Genomic DNA, 17,121 nt, shown 5'->3' with positions numbered 1-17,121 from the left:
TAATTTCCTCACTTTGAGCTTTTCTTCTCATTTCACTTGAAAGAAGAAAGCAATGAACCATAAGGTCCAGAAATAATAACTTTTATAGCTTTCTCCCCTAAAAATACATTTGATCAAAAGCTGCTTTGGGTATCAGAAGAAAGCCTATGGCTAATTTGGTTCAATTCCATTTATTCTCTGTCTTTATTATACTCTGTCACTTTAAATATTTCTTAAAAGTATTTGAGACAATAATAAACCCAAGTAAATGACCTTTACCTGTGGGGCAATTTCAGTTTCCCACTGGAATAGTCTCAGAGGGTGTTCCTAGTGTCCTGCTAGCGTCCAGTGAAGTCACAGTGGTGACATCCCTGCATCAGTCAAGGAGAGATTTGGGACTCTTGCAGAAACAGATACAGGCTCCTCTTTCCCACCCTTTCTTCAGCCATAGCTATATGGCTGGGGGGAGGGGGAGGTAAAACAGAGAGAAAGGCAGCTATTCTGATAAAGGCCAAACCTTACAGATGTTTGAAGCGAAGATCGTTTTAGGATGTGATTACTTGAGAATCGCTCCCAAACGAGCACGTGTCTGTGGGAACAGAGGCAGGGGTACAGATGGATGTGGCTGAGGAGTGGCTGGTAAGCCACCTGCCATGTGAGGGGCTGGGCTCTGGCTGGACCGACCGGCAAAGCAACACAAGAAGGTGGAGGTCAGTCTTTTAAATCCGGTGGGCCAAGCATCAGACTCAAATTAGGTGAACAAATAGGTCCAGATTAGCAAGTTTAGGGAATAGCTAAGCTTGCATCATGCTTTCTATTTTGTCAAGTCCTAAGAAGCACTGTGTCAGGGAGCCCTAGACAAATGACGGACTCAGTCTTCAAAGGATATAACCCAGTCACTCACCACGTGAGATAAGAAGGGAGGGGTGGGCAGAGCAGGGGAGGAAAGAGAAGAGAAAGAAACATTTCTAAGGCTATTTTTGAGCATTTGAAACATGTATACAATGCCACTTTTGACTTTATTACAGGTATGCAGATGACGGAGAGAGCAAGCAATATGAAAATTCACCATCCTGGAGAAATGAAAAATCTTTCCGATTATGCATTTACATGTAAAACATGCTGGCCTGCATACCACAGTAGAGTATAATGTTCATGTATAACATTCTCCCTGAGGCCACATTCCAGAACTTTCCTCCTCTGGCGATTAGCCTGAAAAATGCTCTGCTGACACTCACTAATACGACAACTAAGAAGGTTTTTTTCCCCTTCTTCGGGAATAAAACACTCATCCAGGGTTTATTTTTGTGATTTATAGCAATGGGGGCCCATGCCAGCCACAGAATTCAGTGCTGCCTGCAGATGTATTTATGATCTGCTTTAAAGGTGCAGTGATTTTCTGGCTCTCACTGTGGTTGCCTACATGTCTGTACTGTTTTCATGGAGGGAGTGAAGGGTGGGGAAAGCAGAATTGATCAGATTTGTCTTTCATCTTTAAAAGAGTAAGGAAATTTCGGGGCACCTTGGTGACTCAGTTGTTAAGAATCTGCCTTCGGCTCAGGTCATGATCCCAGGGTCCTGGGATCGAGCCCCGCATCGGGCTCCCTGCTTGCCAGGAAGCCTGCTTCTCCCTCTCCCACTCCCCCTGCTTGTGTTCCCTCTCTCGCTGTCCCATATCTCTCTCTGTCAAATAAATAAAATCTTTAAAAAAAAAAAAAAGGAAATTTCAAAATCTAAGTATTAATCCATTTTAACACAAAAATACTCAATGTAGATTTTATACATTCTCAATCATATATTTGAGTTTTCAAAGTTAAATTTCTAAATAAAATCATAATCAAAGAATGGTACACTTATGTCTGCATAAAAATTAAATGGATTATGATTTTGCCAATCTAAACTGATACTTTTTGTAAAATTTTCTCTTTCATATAATGAAACAGAGTGAGGGCATCTGCTAGAAACACTGGACAGGGAAGCCAACTGGAGCGTTTCCAGGGACCTGGCGGCAAACCCACAGCACACAGATGAGATAATAACATTCACTGAGGACAAGTAGATCTTTTAGGTTAGGCTTCCGTAACAATTCGTACTGTAAAGCAAATGAAAAAAAAAGTTTTAAACTCACTTTAGAGCTATGACTTGATATGCGTGACGTGATAAATGTTTGCTGAGTGAATATTATTTTATTCTCTCCAATGGTATTTCATCAGGGCCATCAAGGGTAAAATATACCATTATGTCATGTGTCCTTAAGGAACAAAAAAATGCTGCTAATTAGACTGTGGTACAACATAATTTCAGTGGTGTGGGGAAAAAAAAATCTTAGAATCAATGAAATAGAGTAAGACTGAAGCCTACTACTTATTTCCAAATTCCAGGCTATGATGCTTTTGCAGAAGAATCCACTGGCTGGTGACCAAGAGCACTAACGGCCTGCAGCAAATCACAGTAGGGGACTCTTGTTCCCTGACTCAAACCTTTCTATTCAGGTTACACCAGGCTGAGTGAGTAAACTCCATGGTACGTCACAGGCTGATGACATACGAGCAACTCATGTCCTTCTTACCTCACTGGAGATCCTCCCAAGCCCTTACTGCACAGTCTCTAGGGTCTGGTTCTCTTCCACGTCACAGTCCCTCCAGTATACACACAGCGTACACAAATCACACACACGATGTTCTCACACATACACGGGGCTCAGCACTACTCCCTTGTGCTCCCGTCTTAGGCTCTCACCATAACCATCTCAGGAGTGAAGAGCATGCCTTATCTACACAGACTGAATGAGTGAGTATGGAAACGCTTGGTTGAAGACAGAGCACGGTCTAATCCAAGCTCCGTTTTCTTGTCCTTAGTTGATATGATTTCATGTGATGCTGCTTCTCTGAGGGCCTCTTTTGGCTTCCGTGACCCTTGTTCTCCTGGTTCCATCTATTTCACGTTCTCCTTCTGCCTACCCTTTAAGCCTAAGTGTGTCCCCTGGCATCCCACTCCCGACCCTTTTCTTCCCCTTCACCTCTTCTAAGTGACCTGCTCTTTTGGCCTCAATCAGATCCAACAGATGACTTGTCCAAGGCCAGACAACCAGTTGGTAGGAAAAGACCTCAGCTCCTATTTCTAGTCAATAAACATGTTTACTTATTATGCTCAGTTCTTTGTAGGCACTAAGAGACACAAAATAAACAGCACACAGACTTTGCCCTCCAGGAGTGGAAAATCTAGTAGATCTCACACATGGAGCCTAGGGCCTTCCCGAAGTCAGTACAGAAGCTCTGAGCTGTCTCAAACAAAAATACGTTTCAGCCATGTCAGACTAAACCAGACCACCCTCTTAGGCAAGGCTTCCTAAGCCATCGGTCAGTATCATGGACTCATCATGGATGTGTGACAAGATTCTGATCAGTGATTACGTGAAATTCTCTCTCTCTCTTTTTAGGGGGGAGTACGTATTATTTATAGTAGTATGTGTTAGGTGGAATATTTTGCTAAGAAGATGGTATGAGTAGGTTAAGAGAGTATTAAATTTTACTGTGCGTTAGGAGACAAGAGGAGTAAGCAAAACAAGTATGGCAGTTGTGCGAGTTTACACAGGCAATATGAGGTCCGTACTGCATAGTAATTCTCTCACTACAATTATTGCTGATGTATGTAACAGTATTTTACATCTTTATTTCCTTTTAAGTGTGCCCTTAAAACTTGTGTCATGGACTTCCATTTAAACGTGGCAAATAAAACACATGAAATCTCACTGATGTGAGTGTAAAGAAATCAAAAAGGCATAAATCCATAAGGCTGAGGGCAACAGGGGCATACATGAGGTATCAGCAGATTTCTAGAGCTTGAAAAGGGTGGACAAGTGGTAATTTACTTAGCCTAATTGATGAAGCCTGCAGTGAAGGAAGTGACCCAAAGGCAATACAACTTAGAATACAGAATCTTGGTTATATCCAGGAGTTCGTGGTGCCCAGTTCCTCTAAAAGTGGTAGTGTAGGATGAAGTCAACACAGGAGGCTTGGCTGACATTTTCCATAAGGAATAGTTAGATCTCTTTCCCCATTCTTTGAAAGCAAGTATTCACCATTCTATCAGGATAGGTGAGATTTACTCTTGAAGAGGTTGAACTAGAGACGTTCTGAACTTTTGGTTCATACTGAATACAAGAAGCTTAAGTGAAAGACTACATGGTAAATGTGAGATTTATTCAGGCTTCTTCTTCCACTCAGCTCTCAGAACAGAGGCAGCCATAATGCTACTCCTCAGGCTACTGGGGATTTATCCCTCAGGAAATTATCCGACACACATGTGGATCTCCCCCAGTGAAGCACCAGCCCCCTACTGGTCAACGAGCTCCACTGATGCATAGAGAGCTTCCAGTGTTTTAGTGCCTCAGTCTTAAATGTGAATAGACAGTCAGGGATTATCAGAGAATTAAGAAAAGTTTCTAACTTGACTGAATTACAGAGACTCAATGAAAGGTGAGAAAAGGGGGAATTTGGAAGAAACAGGAGCAATGCAAAGGAAGAAAACAATACATCATAGTTAATTTTCATAGATATTAGAAAAATATTACACTCATGAAAGAGACATGAGAAATAATAAAAATCCACATTAAGAGAATAAGAAAATGTTCTTAGAAATTTTTTTAAATGATAGAAATGAAAATTGAAGAAATGTCCCAGATTTGAGGAAATCTGCCAAGAAGAAATTGACAAAAAGATGAAAAAATGGGAGGAAAAGATTCAACATTCAAACAACAGATATTCCAGAGAGAAAGAAAAGTGAAAAAGTATGTGAAAAAATTATTGAAGAAATAATACAAGAAATTCCAAGAACTGAGGAATCCAAGCCTCCAGATCAAAAGGGCCCACAGGGTACCCAGGTCCTTAAACAACAAAAGACCCTCACCAACACATATCATGATGAAATTTCACAACATAAATGTTTCCAGTGGGGGAATAAAAACAGACAGTTCACATACAAAGGGCTAAGAATCAGAGCATCCAGTTTGTCAGTAGGAACATGGAAGCAAGAATAAAAATTATGAGAAAAAATTCCTTCCCATTTAGATTTCTATACCCAGCCAAAATATTAAGTATGAGGTGAGAATGAAGACAATTAACACAAGCCTTTCATGTACCTCCCAAGCACGCCTTTTTAGGAGTTTCTGAAGGAAGCATTCCACTGAAATGAAGGTAGAGAATGAGAAGACATTCTCATCAAGACAATCTCCTCAAGGATACAGGAATCAGAAGATCCATATTTGAGAAAGGTGAAAGGAATTCTCAGGATGATGGTGAATGGGGGCTTAACAAAGGATGTCTTCATGAAAAAAATGAACTGACAGATTACTTGACAGATAATTATATGATGTTTTAAATGGTGGATATTACTCTGATAAAAACAAAAACTTAAATTTAAAGAAGATGACACACAGAGGATGGTGCTTCCAGCCTCCCGAGGTCCAGTGCCCTAAACTCTGTGAACCCATACAGAAAGAAAGACAGAAAAGAGAGAAAGAATGAAAGAGAAACCTAAGGCTTAAGGAACCAGAGCACTGCCTGCAACAAGTGGGCGGATTCAAAAAGCCCACCCTACTTCCAGAACAGTATCTGACTAGGCCATGAGCTGCAGGTTGAGTGCTGGATGTGACATAGATGAAGATGCACTGGAAATCTTCAACAGGGGAGTCAGAGTTTGTGTTAACACATGCTGACATGGTGCAGTGTAGGTGTGCCCGTTATCTAACAGAATGTCCAAGTTATTTGATATAGTAATTATGAATCCTCCTTTTGGGAATGAAAATAAAAAGGGGATATGAGTTTTCCGAAGGTCGCTTTGGAAATGGAAAGAATAGCAGCATATTTATACAAATTCTCAGCTGGAAAACACAATAATAAGAAAGCTACAGAATGGAAAATCAAGATCAATACTACTCCAAAGCTACAGTATAACCTACCAGCATCATATTAATTTCTTAAAAAGAAATCAGTAGACATGGAAGTGGACCTAATTTGGTTTTCTTTTTAAAAACCTCCAAAGATAAAAGCACCTTAAAACCTAATTAATGAATACAAAATTTGTTATTAAAAAAAAGATGTCACAAATTATAGATATATTTTTCAGGAATGTAATAATGATATTGTGATTATATATTTTTGAAAAGTCATCATAGTTCACAGAACATACACAAATATTTACAAATGGTATGATATGTGTCCAGAATATGCTTCAAAATAAAATGGGGTGGGCAGACAATAGGTTAAAAATCAAACAGTACTGGTCATGAGTTGATGATTTTTGAATATTGGGATCCATTATATTATTCTGTCTACTTTTGTATATATTTGACATTTTCCAAATAAAAGCTTACCAAAAAAAAAAGGTGCCTTCAACAAAATTGAGAATCACTATAACCATAAGCAGCAGTTTTTACAGCCAAGCAAAGATGATTAGCACCTGACTGTTCATAACAGAAGTTAGAGGCAAATTTATTACTCTTTAAGAGCTTTGGGAGACTACAACAAAAATGAACAGGAATTTGGTATCTAACCCATACCACTTCCATGACTGACTTAGTTCTCTTGAGAACTATAAATGCTCTAGAGCCTCCATATGGTGTTAGGTGTCGCCATTTAAAAATATTTACTGAGGGGGCGCCTGGGTGGCTCAGTTGGTTAAGCATCTGACTCTTGATTTCAGCTCAAGTCATGATCTCAGGGCCGTGAGATGGAGTCCCGCGTAGGGCTCTGCGCTAAGCATGGAGCCTGCTTGAGATTCTCTCCCTCTCCCTCTGCCCCTCCCCCGCTCACATTCTCTCTCTCTCTCTCTCTCTCTCAAAAAAAAAAATTAAAATATTTATGGAGCTTGTTTCTTAGTGGTTAAAACATGTAATAGCGTATATCAATAACATTTTATATTTGGTGAAATACAGTAGATGGGTTCAGGAGAAAAAAGTGGCAATTAAAATATGACACACTCTAACAATGTTTCCTAATTCCACAAATGTTAAGATGAAAAAAAAAAATGGCCTCTTGGAATTGATGAAACACAGTATTTTTCTCAAGAGCATCCTTCCTTATTCTGACCCTTTATCCGTGCTAAATCAATCTTCAGAATCAGTAAACCCACAAAATAATATGTCTCCACCCTCCACCCCACCCTCCTGCTTGTCCCAACAGCAATAATTTGAAAACACCAGCTTCGTGTGCCTCTTCTGTCCAGTGCCAAGCCAGAAAATACTCAGAAAATGAATAAACATTCCCTTTTGTGCTTTCCGGAGTGCATCATGTTCAGTAGGTCCTAGTGACCGACTAACATGCCAGCATAAGCACAGACTCACACCCCCTAACAGTCAGGATTTCTTATCACAAGGAACAGAAACTAGCTCTGCCTATTTTAGTCGAAAAGGAATTTGTTCTGAAGGTAAACTATAGACTCTCCAGGAGGACAGAGAACTAGGTTTAGAGGTTATGTAGCCAAAAATAACCCTCAAAATGATGGCATGGAGCGGGTCCAGTGAAGACACCTCTCCTGCTGCCACTGGGTCCAGACTCTGGAGCAAGCCCCGCTGATCCCCCAGCACGGCAGGGCAAAGGGGTGTTGCTGTCTGGAGCACCTGCCACTGGGGTGGAGTCGGTCATGGGCCCAGGATTCAAGCCTGATGTATCTAGCATTTTAGCTCCTATGGTGGGGAGTGGGCTCTGCCTCATAATGTGGGAGAGCCCCCAACATGGGAAAGGGGTTCAGATGACAGCATTCAAAAGGAACAAGTGTCCGCTTGACCCTATAAAGAAATACTTTTGAAAGCCAAAACACAAGGTAGAGTAGTGGAGTACACAGAGAGTACACGGAGTGAACACACATTTGCCTTCCATCTTTGTCTAAGTTGATTAGGTGTACTGTGCAATTTTATATTAAAACCTGGACACATGCCTATTTTATGGCTATTCAAAATACATATCATTTTGAACTAGGAATTTTAATTATGATCTAAGATAATGAAAGAATGCTTGGAAATAGCCTTTTAAATTTAACCCAGTGGTGGTCACAGAATAGATGCACTTACTTTAAGTGATGATTGATTAATTATCTAGGGAATAATCATTAAGTAGAAAAGAATAAGGATAGATATTCACTGTAAGTCAACAAAAGGATATATAATAGTTACATCTTACATAAATATTACTGAATCAGGCTGAATTAGACATTAGCAGACTCACGTATAGGTGCCTGGGAGCTCAATTTAAACTGCATAATCAGATTTAAGAGGTGCTTTTAAGGTCATGTGAGCCAGCATCCATACCAACAAAGGCAGTCCCCCTTGTTACATCCCTGACAGGTAGTCCACAATGCATCGTTTTGAGTATAGTGTATTACATTGTTTGTTTCTGATACGGACTCTATTCGTCTATGAATCTCACCAAAGATAGCATTAATTTCTTTTGTCTTGTTGGTTAATGCTCAACTGACCTAAAACTATTTTTTACAACCCAAACTGCTGTTAAGCTAGGAATTCCATTCCATGTCCTTGGGCAACTGATTTTAGAACCTAAATGAAGCCAACATCTATTCTTTTTAAACACAGTCTTAGTTTCAGCCCTTGCTCTGGGCTCAGGGATATCAAGTTTAATAGTGATTGTCATTCACATTCACTAGTGCTTTGAGCTTTGCTTCCTCCGCAAACCTAATATACATACAGTCTAAGTATACCTGAGTCATTGATAAAATTATGGAAATGTCAGGGTCAAGGCAAGAGCTCTGAAGCAGGCCAACACAAACCGCCTTCTGTGTTGGCTTCCACACCTATGAACATTCTTTGAGTACAGCTGATCAACCCAGCTATTAGACCACATCCTAGACCTCATTTCTGTATCTCATCCACAAAGATTACTCAAGAGCCTCGTTTACAGATGTGTCCCAGAAGGATTGTGGGGATTTAAAAATCTGATGGTCTGGCTCTATTTTAAATACTCTTGGTTATCTATAATTTAAAAGAACAGTAGGAGAAATTTCTGATTCAACACAGAACTCTTCAGTGAAGCAAAAACTATAACCCAATCCTTTTGTAAGTCTTGATTTTCATATGCTGGGTTTACTATTGGGCTATGTAGACTTTGTATATGAGTCAATATGAAAGTCAAAATTCTACATTAGGCATTTTAATATAGGCTTTAAAAATTAATGATGTGCATAATGCACATTTTAATTAAAACAACTTTGATAAATGCTTACCATTTTAAGAGAATGTATGATTTAACTTTTTTTAAAAAACAATTGTTGTAAGTTTTTTTGCTAACTTAAATGGATTCTAAGACCAAAGAAAATCTAATTAAAATTAAAGTGTTCTACTGGAATGTAGAATCTTTAGAAAATCTGGCTTCTAAATTCTGAAGGGTGGAACATTCTTATTTTTCTTCTGAAGGAAAAAGGAAGAAATGTACTTGTATAGTAAATTCATTGCAGAGATCGATTTACACTTAAAATATTTATAATGCCAACTGGTGATGTAAAAAAAGCGCGGAGGACAGGGTTTATGATGTCATTGATATTTGCTAAGCCAAAAAGCAGCTGTGGGATAAATAATTAATTTTACCATGAATGAAACCTTCAAAACACATGGCAGCTTTTTGCCATCTAGCTGTACAAGGGAACTAGGAAGGGAGAGTTGTAGCAGCTGAAATAAGCTCTTATACTAAGCATTCTCATTAACCAAGTCCTAATACCAATAATTAAAATGGAAACTACATTTAAAAACTATGTAAAAACCTTTGAGTTCTGCAGTTATTAGCTTGTTTGAGACTGATTTTTTTAAAGGGGTTTAATGAGCTCTTTTTAAGTATTTACCACAATCATCTCACTTTGTACCGAAAAAGCATAAGATGAAACAGAGCAAATTGTGAATTATTTCAATGGTGCCTAAAACAGCAGAGGGTACACAGACAATATACAAATTGTCTTATTACCCTGAAAATGAAGTTATTTATCCCTTAAAACAGTAGTAACAGCTAACATTTATTTTATAGACATAGAGGATTGGAGTTGGCATAATTTTCTTTTTTAAATGCGCCTATCTTTCATTTTATAGCACAGAAACTGATGTAAAATAAGACTTGCTTGTGGTCAGCATAAGTGTGCTGGAGGGTTCAAAGCTCCTGGGATGCAAGAACACACTGTCTTCAGATTCTTTAAATTCAGAGTATTTACTGAGGACTTAGAATGTGAACCGAGCACACAATTTCAGTTAAAGCTCTCGCGGGCTGATAGTGCACGTAAGCCGTCATTAGAGACCATTGCAGTAAGCCTTTCTTTAATAAGCCATATCCATGGGAAATCTTGCTGAAAATAAAACCTATGGTCTAATTGCCTGGAAATTTTAGTAAGTTCAGTATGTCCTAGATCACTTTTTTTCTCATCTATCAGAATTATAAGGCAAGACACGTTTGGCAGACACTACAAAGAAGAACGGTACAAATATCTGAAATAGGACTTTTTTTTCCCTCTATTTTAAAGGATAATCCTTTGATAAGAAACACCCTAATTAACTACTTCATTATGCATTTTAGCATAGAGTAATTTTTATGATTTTTAAGACTTACTATAAAATATGAAATGGAAATTTAACCATCTGGATACTCAAACATATGAGCCTCTTCTGAAGATGGTCCCTCAGATAACTAGATTTGTTGACAGAAGTGCTATCTAGAATGGCACTCTGTGTCCTTTGCTTGAGATTGACAAATTGGAATCTTTGAGTTCTCTACATGAACTGTACTGGTTTGATCTTTAACTTCTCTGGAAACTTCCTGTGCTGATTAATAGTGAAGGCACCTGCTGGGTTTTCAGACACGAATATAAGTGGTATGCTGTTTTTTGGAATTAGTTGCATTTGGAATATTCTGAGTAGGTACTCTCTGGTACTACAGGCATATGGTCGGTCATTTTCACACAGTGCTATTTCTGTAAAATCTACATTCTTTCCACCATCAGCATCTGCTTCCTTAAAGATAGCTGGACATCAGAAAATGATTGCAAGTTAGTATCTTTTCCTACTTGAGGCAGTAGATCTGCTAAAACCAAAACATCTGCTAATCGTTTTTCAGAAGTTTGTGCCAGAAGCAACTGAATATTGATAGACATCTCAATATTACACTTAAACATCTACTTTCATACAAAACACTATAAAATGCTATACTCCAGTGTTACTTGATGACTGTTCACCTGAGGAAACCAGGATGGTAGCGGAATAGTGAAGCAGGATTTAGGGTATTAGTCAAAGGCAGACCAACTGCTTTTTTAAATGCAATGAGATGCATTCCCCCATTAGCAAGCCCTGCACTTGTCCCATCTCGGCTCCCTCCCATCAGCAACTCTTTAAAGTCTCTTTCTGAATCTCTTTCTCACTTCCCTCCTCAGCAGGCCACTCTGTCCTCTAACTGAAGCCTTCAAGTAAAACCCTTCAACTTCTGGCTCTCCTCCACTAGCTATAAACCCAGGGGTTGTTTTCCTCCCAGAATAAGGATAAGATCTTTGTTTTCCTCCCAGAATAAGGATAAGATCTCACTCTCTTATTCAAGGCCCCTCAAAAGTGCTGGTCATCTCACTCCCCGACTGGAGCTGCCCAGCAGAATTCAGTGTTGCTCCCAGGCTCCTAGACACACTTGGCGGAGCAAGTTTCATGTCTCATGATGTAGATTTCCCCCCCTCACACACACACTGTCCCTACTCATCTTCACAGCTTTGGCACCTCTCACTAAGCCTAGCAAGCTGAGGTACTCAACAAATATGTGTTGAACTGAAACTACTAACTTTTAAGCATGAGTTATTTTCAATAGCTTGAACCAGAAATGAGCTTGTCCCAGATTGTCTGCAGAGCAGCATATGATTCCTGCTCCACTTTATTTTCAACCCATAAGTGACCCAAAAACGAGGAGTGAGAACTTTCCAGTGACTAGAGTTGCTAGATAAAATACAAGCTGCTCCATCAAAACTGATTTTCAGATAAACAACAAATATTTTTTTAAGTATGTCGCAAGAAGTGCATGGGGCATACTTGAACTAAAATCAATTATTCATTGTTTATCTGAAATTCAAATTTGACTGGGCAGCCTGTATTTTTACTTGCTAAGTCTGACAGTTCAACCAGTGACTCCTTAAAAATTCTAAAGATGCTTCTTTAGAGCACTTGGAGGTTTGTGTCCCAGCTCTGCAAACTTCTCAGTTGGGCAGATTTTGTCTTTTATTGCAGCTGGGTTTCTTTCCGAACATCTCAGTAACACGCTTTAGGAAATGCTGTTTATATAATTTCCATTTATTTTACTAATTTATATAACTCCTTTCTAATATCTGTTAATAATTTTAGCAGAAAGAACACTGTAGCACTGTTCAAAATCTCTTACAAAGCTGATACTCAGTTATTACTATGCCTGAGTCAAGTCCTACCTACGTGTGTTAATAATTAATAATTTTTAAAAATTTCATATTTTCAATTAAGCCAGCAAAACACAATATTGAAAATAAGTAAGTCTTTGATTTTGGGGATTTCTTTTCTTCATTAATCAAGCACAGTGAGACATACTGTCCTCACTCAGAGGTTGGGGAGAAGCGGCCCGGCAGGCGGAGCTGGGCTGTGATGTAACTGCAGTGGGTCTTTGTTGGAGAAGCCGCCCCTAAAGGGGAAACATCTGTAAACCCAAGCGCTTCAGCGTCAGTGTGAATGGGCTGGAAAGCGGAAAGAGTTGCCTCTTTTAGTTTCCTGTAAATCTTGGAGGCTTGAAACCTTGGTCAACAGAATTCCTCACAGGTCGTTGAAAGACATACCTGTCTCAGTGAGGAAAGAAAAAGCAGGTTTCTTCTGCAAAGGAGTACCATGGGAGAGTACTAACTGCTGTGTGCGCGGGTTTACCGATGGTGATGGTGCAATGGGAGTGAAGGGGATAGCTTGTTCCAATCCTGAAAGTTTCCCACATTAATGCATTCTTCTTTCAGTGTTCTTGACAGTGACTGCTCATTACTTATTCCCACGAAAGCATTAAGGAGAGAGAAATACCTCCCTAAGGAGAGGGATACTGGAGTGTACCTTCCTCAGAATTTCAGCTGGACTGATCTCAGCTTCAACTTCTAGGGAGAGAATGACTACGTCCGCATAACTGCCGGGTGTCACAAGGGGATAATGAATTAAGACGTTTATCCCGACACAAGCACAGTACCTGCTTTCCACCATATTGGCAGCCCCAGTTAAGGACGGTTGTCAAGCAAGCTACCGGCACAACACGCACACACTGCAGAGATGCAGAACAATGCCTGGATGCCTGCCCAAAACCGGGCTCTCCAAACGACACACTCAATTTATCGGACCATGCCGAAGCTCACTGGGGGTCAGTAGCGGCATTTTCCTAGTTGGTGCGAGAAACGGAGGACATTTGGAAAGCTTAAGGCACGGGGCTTCTTCCACCTGGCTGTACAGAGCAGCAGGGCTGACAAACACACTCATTAAACTTGAGCTGAAGCAAGCGAGCCTGCGAGGTCGTTCCTGAAATATTCAGAAGGCGTTACCGGACTCGCCGCTTAGAGGTAGAGCAGGAGCACGCCGAGGAGGAGCAGCCCGCACCCACACTCGGGGGCAGAAGGCACTCGCGACAGCACACCCACCGCCACCCTCCACCGTTCCGCTGTCAGCAGCCCCGCCGCCCGTCGCTCCCCACACGCCTGTTCATTCTACCTGCCCGGGAAGGAGAGATGCTCTCGAACTGAGGAGTTTCCTGGCAGTTGCAGGAGCCCCTCAGACGGCCCCTCGGGGACCGCACCGCGGAAGACCCCCCTGCCCCGCAGGCCCGCACCGCCCCTGGGGCCCAAGGCCGCGGCGCGGGGGTGCGGTGGGGGGGCGCGGGACCCGGGTCGGCCACTCGCCGGGGCCAGGCCGCCCTTGGTGTCCCCGTCTCCCCTGTTGGCCTCTGCCAGGGATGTCTCCTCCAGAGCCCCCGTTCGGTCGCTAGGTGACCCGCGTCCGGGCCGAGACGCAAACGGCCTCCCGCGCGGCCCCGCAGCCCCGCGGGTGTTAGTTCTGGGAGGCCGGAGGGGGGAAAGGATGACGGTCCTGGTTGCCCCCCGAAGCCCCTGCACCGAGACAGGGCGCACTCTCATTCCAGCCCCTCTCTAGTCACCACCCTGACCTCTCCGCTGCGCCCCAGACGCAACGCAGCTCGCACGGTGCCGCGTCCTCGTCACCACCCCCCTGCTCTCCAAGGGCATTCGCCCCTCTGCCCCTCCGGGGTCGGCCCCAGGCGCGGCGACTCACCCGGACGCCGGCGGCGGCGGGAAGCTCAGCAGGTCCCGGCGCGCGGCGGCCGGGTCTCCATCCCCGCCCTCCGCAGGCGCTCGGGCTGCGCGCTTCGCGGCGGCGCTGGACGCGGCCCGTCCGTCCCCCGCGCGGCGGCTGCACAGGGTGGCCGCGGCTGCCGCACTGGCTGCGGGCGCGGGCGGGGCGGGGCGGGGGCGGGCCAGGAATCTGGGTCGCGGGGAGCGGAGCGAGCCGGGAGGCACCCGGGCGGCCGGCGGCGGGGAGGAGACCGAGAGCAGCCCGCGGAGGGCGTGCGGAGGCTTCCCTGGGAGCGCGGCGCGGGCGGCGACTGAGCATGCCCAGTCCCCAGCCGGGGGCGCGGGGCCGGGGGAGGGACCGCCCCTGGCGCCCAGAGCGGGGACGCGGCCGCGGTGGCCGCGTTGGGTCGTGCCGGGCTGACCCGCGGGAGGCGCGGGGACCCGGACACCTGTCGGCGTGTCCTGCAGAGCGCCCTGCAATGAGGGGCAAGGTGTGCTTCTCGCTTGCTCCCCAGAGAATTGTCCAGAAGGCAAAGTTTGCTTTAGGTCAGTTCCGGCCCTTGCGGCCTCACCGAGTGATGCCCGCAATCCTGGCACGCACGCCCCACCTGCCTTCCTGTGCCCGGGGACCAGCCCTCCGGGGTGCGCGGGCAGCCCCCGCCTTTCCCGACACCTGGACAGTCAGGTCAAGTTCTCCAAGAGCCCGCTCTTTAATTAGGTGTAATTGAGAGATGCTGTCAGTCCTCCCAGGTCACACATCTGCATTTCAACCAGGGCTTCGAAACAGTATCTTCACCCCGGGGTTAATTGTAATGGATGGATGATACACACCGTGGTCTGGGGCTATTTAGGGAGCAAAAGCAATGCTTCACAGTGCAACAGGAGTGGCCCAGAATGACTCACATAACACACTCCGAAACCCGTGCCTTTCTGTGGTGTGGTGCTTCATGTTGAATGAAGAACGTTTTCTCTATATGCAAGCAAAACGCTGCCTACGTTAGAGGCAGCATGGGGTCAGAAAAGAGGGTGAGCCTCGGGGTCGGCCTCGATTTCAGTTTCATCTACCACCCCGGTTCCCTAACCATTCTGGGCCTCTGTAGCCTGGAGGGTGGTGATCCCGACCTCTCTGGATTGTTGTGAGGATTAGGTGAAGCAAGTAGGCAGAGCTCTTGCTGTGTAGTAGGTGTTCACCAAATAAGTATCTGAAGGTTCCACATCTGCTGATCTGTTTTCAAGACAGGTTGCGTGGGCTAGTGCTAATCCTGAAATGGTGAACGTTTGTGGTGTTGCCTCTTCACATTAAATAACCTTAAACTTGGATCTTTCTAACTTTTTGTTAAAAAATATTAGCCGCTGTTACCTTTTCTCTCAACTCTCCCGCTTCTTCCTACTTCCTTGAATAAGCCTCTAGGAAAAGCTAGACCAAGGCCATATATAGGGGTGATTCACTGTGGGCAGGATTATCCACATAAGAATTTCACTCCATAGTCTTCTAAAGGTGTTTAATTGACTTGCATTCCCCTGTGGTCCTTGTTTCACAACTATTGCACAAAGTAAGGTATGGAAGGAAGTTTACTCTGCACTAATACTGTACACTCTTAAAAAGTACCGATGTTCAAAAAGTAAGCTTTTCAGAGGGCCTGGGTGGCTCAGTCGGTTAGGCATCTGACTCTTGATTTCAGCTCAGGTCGTGATCTCAGGGTGGTGGCATCGAGCCCCATGTTGGGCTCTGTACCGGGCGTGGAGTCTCCTTCAGATTCTCTTTCCCTCTCCCTCTGCATCCCCGTCCCCACTCATTCTCTCTCTCTCTCTCTCTCTCTCTCAAAAAAGTAAACATTGGGGCGCCTGGGTGGCTTAGTCGTTAAGTGTCTGCCTTCGGCTCGGGTCATGATCCCAGGGTCCTGGGATCGAGCCCCGCATCTGGCTCCCTGCTCAGCGGCAAGCCTGCTTCTCCCTCTCCCACTCCCCCTGCTTGTGTTCCCTCTCTTGCTGTGTCTCTCTCTGTCAAAAATAAAAATAAAATAAACATTAGCTCCCAAACATATCTTTTTCTTCATGACACTGTGCCTTTATTTATGGTATCCCACCCTTTCTGGAATACTCTTCCCTTTCCATTCCACTTCACAGAGTCCTACCCACTCTTCAAGTTCAAATGCCACCTTCTTTCCGAAGACTTCCCCAAATTCCACGGCGGAGTTAATACTCCTCTGCCATCCTGCTGTCCGTGTGTGTCACCGTCTAGTGGCATTGTCGAAGCCATCTAAAACAACCTCCCCCGTGACTGTTAGGTCCAGGCGCCGTTCCAGGCACCAGGAAGATAGCAACGCACAAGACAGACAGGGTGCCTGGCCTCATGTAACTTATAGTCTCATTTGAAGAAGCTAGACACTAAACACCTAAACGATAAATAATCACCAAGGACACAGGCCGTGTATATTTTTGTCTTTGTGTTATTCATCAGATTAATGTATACAGTCTAGATTCATCCTCCCAAAAACATCAATAAAAATATTAATATTGGCCCTAGACCGACCAGACTACATGGACATGGATCCCTGACTAGTTGTTGCGGAAGCAATGATTTTTACTCCTTTCATTTGACTCCCTCAGCTAAAACAGTCCTAAGCCCAGAGCATTCTAGGTAGGTTCCTGCAATCCCATATGAAGAGTGGAAGGGGGTGGGGGAAAGCCAGAGAGTTTAGCCCCCACACCAAATTATATCCTTTCTCTAAATTCAAGGAACGGTACTTCTCGTGGCTGGATTCAACCTGGATTCCCAGCTCTCCTGAGCCCCAGGCCTCTCTTCCAGGATCACGCAGCACTCCA

At 43.6% G+C, this 17,121-nt stretch overlaps 1 protein-coding gene and 1 pseudogene across 1 annotated transcript in view; one reads left to right on the top strand and one right to left on the bottom strand.

Annotated features, from left to right (window-relative positions):
* The window catches only part of ELMOD1 (ELMO domain containing 1), a 66,659-nt gene extending 52,207 nt beyond the window's left edge, over window positions 1-14,452 (bottom strand). Inside the window, exon 1 of the mRNA XM_027581399.2 lies at window positions 14,276-14,452. The gene's annotated coding sequence lies outside the window, so the exon portion shown is untranslated. The remainder of the gene's footprint in view (window positions 1-14,275) is intronic.
* Window positions 595-6,009, top strand: LOC113913748 (annotated as a pseudogene).
* Window positions 14,453-17,121: the final 2,669 nt, after the last annotated feature.

Source organism: Zalophus californianus, chromosome 11 (assembly GCF_009762305.2).
Source record: "Zalophus californianus isolate mZalCal1 chromosome 11, mZalCal1.pri.v2, whole genome shotgun sequence".
NCBI lineage: Eukaryota > Metazoa > Chordata > Mammalia > Carnivora > Otariidae > Zalophus > Zalophus californianus.
The sequence above is the reverse complement of the archived record's forward strand: the minus strand, read 5'-3'. Positions and strand labels throughout refer to the sequence as shown.